Source organism: Sceloporus occidentalis, unplaced genomic scaffold (genome assembly GCF_023333645.1).
Source record: "Sceloporus occidentalis isolate IW3139 unplaced genomic scaffold, rSceOcc1.0.p SCAF_5, whole genome shotgun sequence".
NCBI lineage: Eukaryota > Metazoa > Chordata > Lepidosauria > Squamata > Phrynosomatidae > Sceloporus > Sceloporus occidentalis.
Window position 1 is genome coordinate 23,045 of NW_028316985.1, and position 6,000 is coordinate 29,044.

Below are 6,000 nucleotides of genomic sequence, written 5' to 3' on the forward strand. Positions count from 1 at the left end.
CCCCATCCCATGCAAGCCCCACCAACACACACACCACTGAGAGCCTTTTTTCCACCAACAGCAGAAGAGCCCTGCTGAGGAGGAGGAGGAGGAGGAGGAGGCCTTTGCAAGGTCCAAGCAGGGCAGAGAATAGGCCTCCTCTGGGTCCCCAAAGGGGCGGGGGGGGGGAATATTGACCAAAGCAGACAAGAGAGTGGCAAGAACAAGGGCAGAACTAACACTTAATGGTCTGCCGATAAATATTTCCTGTGAAAAGGAGCTGAGGGAGGGAGGAGGAAGGCCATAGGAGATCCGAAGAAGGGGAAGGCTTTGGAAGGGCAGCCAGGAACTGGGCCACAGCTAGGATTGTCCATGTGGTTGTATTTCATTTTCTGTGTATGCTTGTGAAAGCTGGAGAGTGAAGAAAGATGACGGGAAAAACCACAGAGACGTAGAGTGGGAAGGGCCCCCGGGGGCCATGGGGTCCAGCCATGGGGCTCAATGCAGGCTCCCCAATTAGAGCATCCTCAATGGCAGGGACCTGTCCAGCCTCTTGGAGGAGGCCCCACCACCTCTCTAGGCAATGGGTTCCATTGCTGGACCACTCTCATTGCCAAGGAGTTCCTTCTGATGGTCCATCAAAGTCTACCCTCCTGTCTCTTAAAGCCATGGGACCTGGCCCTCCCTTCTGGGTCGGCAGAGAAAAGGCCTCCCCCTCCTCTGTGGGGCAGCCCATGTCCAGCACTAAGCCCTCCTCACCAAGCAGAAAACGCCCAGCTCCTTCACCCCATAGGTTTTCTTCTCCATCCCTCTTGCCCTTGTCTAAACCTTGTCTCCAACTGGTCCATTTCCTTCCTAAATTGAGACCACCAGAACCGAATCCAGGACTCGAGATGAGGCCCAACCAGGGCAGAATACAGTGGGGCAATGCCTTCCCTTGTGAATCGACCCACTGGAGACATGTTGCTGGAGGGGAGTCCTGCAAATACCCTGGACTACCAAAAGGACAAATCAATGGGTCCGGGAGCAAACCAACTGTCCATAGACATCCAAAGGAGCAGCAGAGTGGGGAGGTCAGATTTTGGCCACTTTAGGAGATGGCATGACCCACTGGAAAAGGCCCTTGCGCTTGGGAAAGTGAAGGCAGGAGGAAAAGGAGGAGGAGGCTGCATTGCGGAGAATTGCTAGGAGAGCTACGGCAATAAAGAGGCCACAGCTGCTGCCCTGGATTTGCAAGACCTGAGAAGGGCAGCTAATAATCCCAGGATCCCTTGGAGGTCTCTCATTGGGAAAGGAGAGCCTCATTCAGCAGGTAACAACAACAACGGCAACTCATTCTCCTCATTGATCCACTCAGGCCTGATTTCCCCATTCAGCCGAATCTTGAAAAGCCGGCCAGATGAGTCCAGGGGCTACGTGACGGATTCCGTTTTTGAACACTTTCCCACATAAAAGCTGGTTAGCAAAGAAACCTGATTAGGAAGCCATGTTCTGCCAGCTCACTTGGTGCTAGAAGCAGGGATTGTTTTACAGCGGAGGAGGAGGAGGAGAAACCGGGGCTAGCCAATGGCCATCTCAAGCGGTGCTGTCCTTCTGACCATCTCTGGCCGGTGTCATCTCATTCCAATGACCCATGGAGTTGGCCAAATAAACTCTGCCCACCCCCATCACATTTTCCTTCAGCCCCCAAATTTCTAGCCTTCCAGAGAGTGAGACACTGAGCATCCTTCACATCTGGACCCTTTTGCTGTGCCCTTTGCCTTTTGTGGGTCACTTTGCCTGCTGCCCCTTTGCTCCAGAGGCCTCAAATGTCATTTCTAAACGCTCAGATGAAGCTCCAAATGTTAAGGCAATGGTAGAAATTTGGGAACAAGAGAAATGCCAATTTGGAGGGGAGGTTCTTATTTGGGGAAAGTGTTCTCATTTTGTGCCCCCAAACCCTGATGGTTCAGGTTCCAAAATGGTAGGAATATGTGAGGAGAGGGGGAGATGGCAGAATGGGTGCCCATGTGGCTGGGTTGGAGGGGGGGGTCTGAGTGGTACAGTCAGCCATCCCTGTCTATGCATGTCTATGCAACCTATGGATGGTTGCCTCCATGGATAAGGGATGCAGGGATAGGGATGGCTAACTGTATAACTCAGGACTCCCCCCCCCCCCATCCATGGATTCCTTATCCCTGGATGCAGCCATCCATAGCTTGAGTTGTTTGCACCTGCCCCCCCCCCCTCATTCTTCTGAAGGCACCCTTTTGAGAAGCCCCACAGAATGGCTCCCACCTTTCTCCTCTCTGATTCTAGGTTGGGAACTTTGATTTAAATTCTCTTTCAAGCCTCCACACAGACGCGCCTTTATGCGCAAGGAAGGGCCAAGTGGCCCCTCTGGGGACGGATGATGATGGACAGCTCTGGACTGTGGCTTCTGGTCTGGACCAGGCTCTTGCTTCCCTGGGCCTAAGCCCCACTGAGTCCTCCCAGCAAAGGAGCACCTAGGATGGAGATGGCTGGTCAGCAGCCTTTGCAAATGGTGCTGCTGACCAAGGAGGAATCGTCCCATTATCCAGGGCTTCATCTTCCATCCTTCAGCTGCAGCTCCGTGAAGAGCAGAAGAAAGCAAAAAGCTCCCAGAGAGCCCCTTCCTCCATCTCCTGGTCAAGCCTTTTGCGGGGAATAAAGTTGCTTTTGACTTCAAGGGGGGAAATGGACTTAAACAGGCATAAAATTACATTGCCCAGCAATGTCTTCCTTGCAGTTCAGCAGCAGAAGGAGAGAAGGGAGGAGGCATCAAAGGCCTTTTTCTACCCCCCCACCCCCCTTTTGCTGTTATAGGACTTGCCTCATGGAATGGATGAGATATGTGGGGGGGGGGAGAAAAGGATCCTTTCTGGGGGATTGCTCCTGCCCCCCAACTAGGTGGCAGGAAGATCTGCAACACAGGCTTGGCCTGCAAATCCCCAGGGAGAGAAGGGCCATCCCTGTCCTGGCCTCTCATGGCCATTTGGGGGGCCTTGAGTTGGGAGGGGGCTGGGGGCAGAGACAGTGGCCCCAAAGCAAAGGAATCGCTGGCCAAAGTGCGGCACTGGGAGCCACTGGTGCTGACTGGGCCCTTCTGAGCAATGCACCTTGTTCCCCACCATCATCAGCCATGAAAGAGGTCAGCCAGAAGCGTTGAGAGGGAAGAAGAAGGGGGCCTTCTTGGTGACCCCTGCCTAGTCCTATGTACCCCTTTGGGACCTAGCCTTAGACCACCAGTGATGGCCAGAGCAGACTAGGCAGGGAGCTTACTGACCACAAGTGCCCCCCCCCCTGAACCCAATGGGGAAACAGTGGGGTCTGGAGGGGGGCCAGTGGGTCAGGCCTTCCTCCCTGTTTGTGTTCACTTCCCAGAGCTGGGGGGGCTTTTGCAGGGGTCAATTCTGAGGTTTTCTGCCTGTTTATTTGGGAAGAAGGAGGTGGGCATTTCAGGTCCATCCGACAGTGGGGCGGGAGGTGAGGGAGGCTCCCCACAGCACTGGGGCTGAACCAAAGGTCAAGGGTTCCCTTCAGACCCACTCCATGCACCTGGGCCTGAATTTGCAGGACGCAAAGAGAGCAGCGGATGCTAAGGGCTCTTGGAGAGGCCTCCTCTGGCCACGAATCAGATGGAGGGCTGTTGGCAGCACAGCAACAGTGGGATGGCTTCCTCAGGTCCCCTCAGGCTTCTTACTCACTTAGATTTCTGTGATTGTATACTCAGACGCTAGGCATTTCCTGGGCTTGCAACTTGTCTGTTGTTGCGTGCCCTCATGTCATTTCCAACTTATGGCAATCCTCTCATGAGGTTTTCTTGGCAAGATTTTTTCAGGGTGCTTGTGCGCCCTTACCTTCCTCTGAGGCTGAGAGAGTGTGACTTGGCCAATGTCACCCAGTGGGTTTACATGGTGTAATCCAGGATTCGGACCCTGGTCTTGAGTCATAGTCCCAATGCCCAAGCCACTGCTCCATATGCTGCCTCTCAGTTACATCTTTGCTATCATTCGGTGAGACGCTGGACGTTTCCTGGGCTTGCAGTTTGTAATTACTCATTGCCCCCCTCCTTACTTTGTAGCTTAAGAGGCTAGTGTGCGACAGCAATAAAGCCCGCTCTGTGTGCACTTGTGAGTTTGTGCACACATGCTCATCTGGCTTGGAATGATTAGCGCCGGGCGGATATGCGTCTTATCTGCCCCCCCCCCCCATTTTTCTCTGCACCTCCCCAAGAAAGCATTGGGCCATGATGCCTGAAGACAGGACCTCTCTCTCCTACAGATCCTGACAGCCCTCTCTCCTCCTCTCACTCTCCTCAAGGGAACTTCTTTTGATGGTCAGCAAACTGGGCGCCTTCAGCCACTCACACTGGAGGCTGAAAAATGAAGGAGCTGCTTGTTTACTATCAGCATGGCCTTCTAGGGCTTCTGCTGCGGTGCTGATGCTAGGATTAATTCAACTCGCATTTCCAGCCCATCTAGGCCAGAGTCCTGTTGGCCATCCCTTCCGCAGGAGACCCATGGAATCGGTGGCTGATCCATGGCTCACCTCTAGGCAGGAATCTCTGTGGGACCCAGCAGAAAACCTCTTGCTTTTGGACTGGAACCTTCTGCTGGGACCCCTTTTGTATCCCAGTTTTGGGAGGAAGCTGGGAAACACAGCAAGCAAGGAAGGGACCCACAGAGGGGCACCAAAGGCAGCCCCCTCCTCTCCCAGGGCAGCTGCATTGGCTCCTGGTGGGATCCTGAGCCGGGCCCAAAGGCTCTCCAAAGCCTAAACAGTTTGGGGGCCCAGCTTCCCCCTCTAAGATCAGCACCTGAGGCCCTCTGAACATGCCCAGGGGTCACAACCCCGATGGCATTGGTGCCCCCTTTGGGCCAAGGGTCCTCCAGCTTCCTGGGCTGGGGTCCTCAAGTGCCTGCTTGCGCCCAGAGCCGCCGCCTCTCTTCCGCTGCCCACCTGCTCCGCCTGCTTCCTCTGCATTTGTTGATGGCTTCCTTCTTGCCTCTTTCTGGGCTGGAATTTTAAATGGTTTTAGTGCTGGTTCTTATTAAAGTTTGATGTTGTTGAGGTTCTGTTGTTCCTGTTTGCATTCTTTGGACGCCGCCTTGGGAGGCCTTTCGCCCTTAAAGGAAGCATGTAAAACCTTTTAATAAATAAATGAAATATAAAAGTTATATGGGGGATGATTGTTCCTCTTCTAGGCCAGTGAGTACCAGATGCTCGGAAGGAAACGTCTGCCGGCAGCCGTTCCCACAAGAGCAGAGCCCTCCGAAAAGGGGGAAGGTCTCCTCACGAGTAGCACATGCAGGAGCGCCCTTCTCTGCTGGTTGGCCACCAAACGCGGAGGAAAGGCCACCTCTGTTGCCATGCTGCCAAGGGAAGAGGGACCATGGAATTGTAGAATCATTAGGGTGGAAGAGACCACAAAGGCCCTGATCCAGTCCAACCCCATTCTGCCATGCAGGAATTCTCAGTCAAAGCATCTCCGACAGACGGCCATCCAGACTCTGTTTAAAGACCTCCAAAGAAGGAGAGTCCACCACAATCTCCAAGGGAGTGTGTTCTTCCCAATGTTGAGATGGAATCTCCTTCCCTGTACTTTGCATCCATTGCTCCATTGTCTCCTTTTCTTTGGAGCAGCAGAAAACAAGCTTATTACATCATCAATGCAACACTATTTCCCTCTGCGCATGTGGGGCTGAGGCACGGGCCTGATCCACCAGAGGCTCCCAGGGTCCCAGAAGGAGCAGAGGCTCCACTTCCACCTCTAGGAGCCTTTTGGTTGCATCACCCTGCAGGGCAGGAGAACTGTTGAACTGGATGGCCCCTGGGGTCCCTCCTCATTCTAGGACCCTATGTATTCCTGCATGGCAGAAGGGGTGGGACTGGGTGGCCCTTGGGGGTCCCTACCAAGTCTAGGATTCCATGTATTCCTGCAGGGCAGAAGGGGTGGGACTGGATGGCCCTGGGGGTCCCTTCCATCTCTGGGACTCTATGTATTCCTGCAGGGCAGAA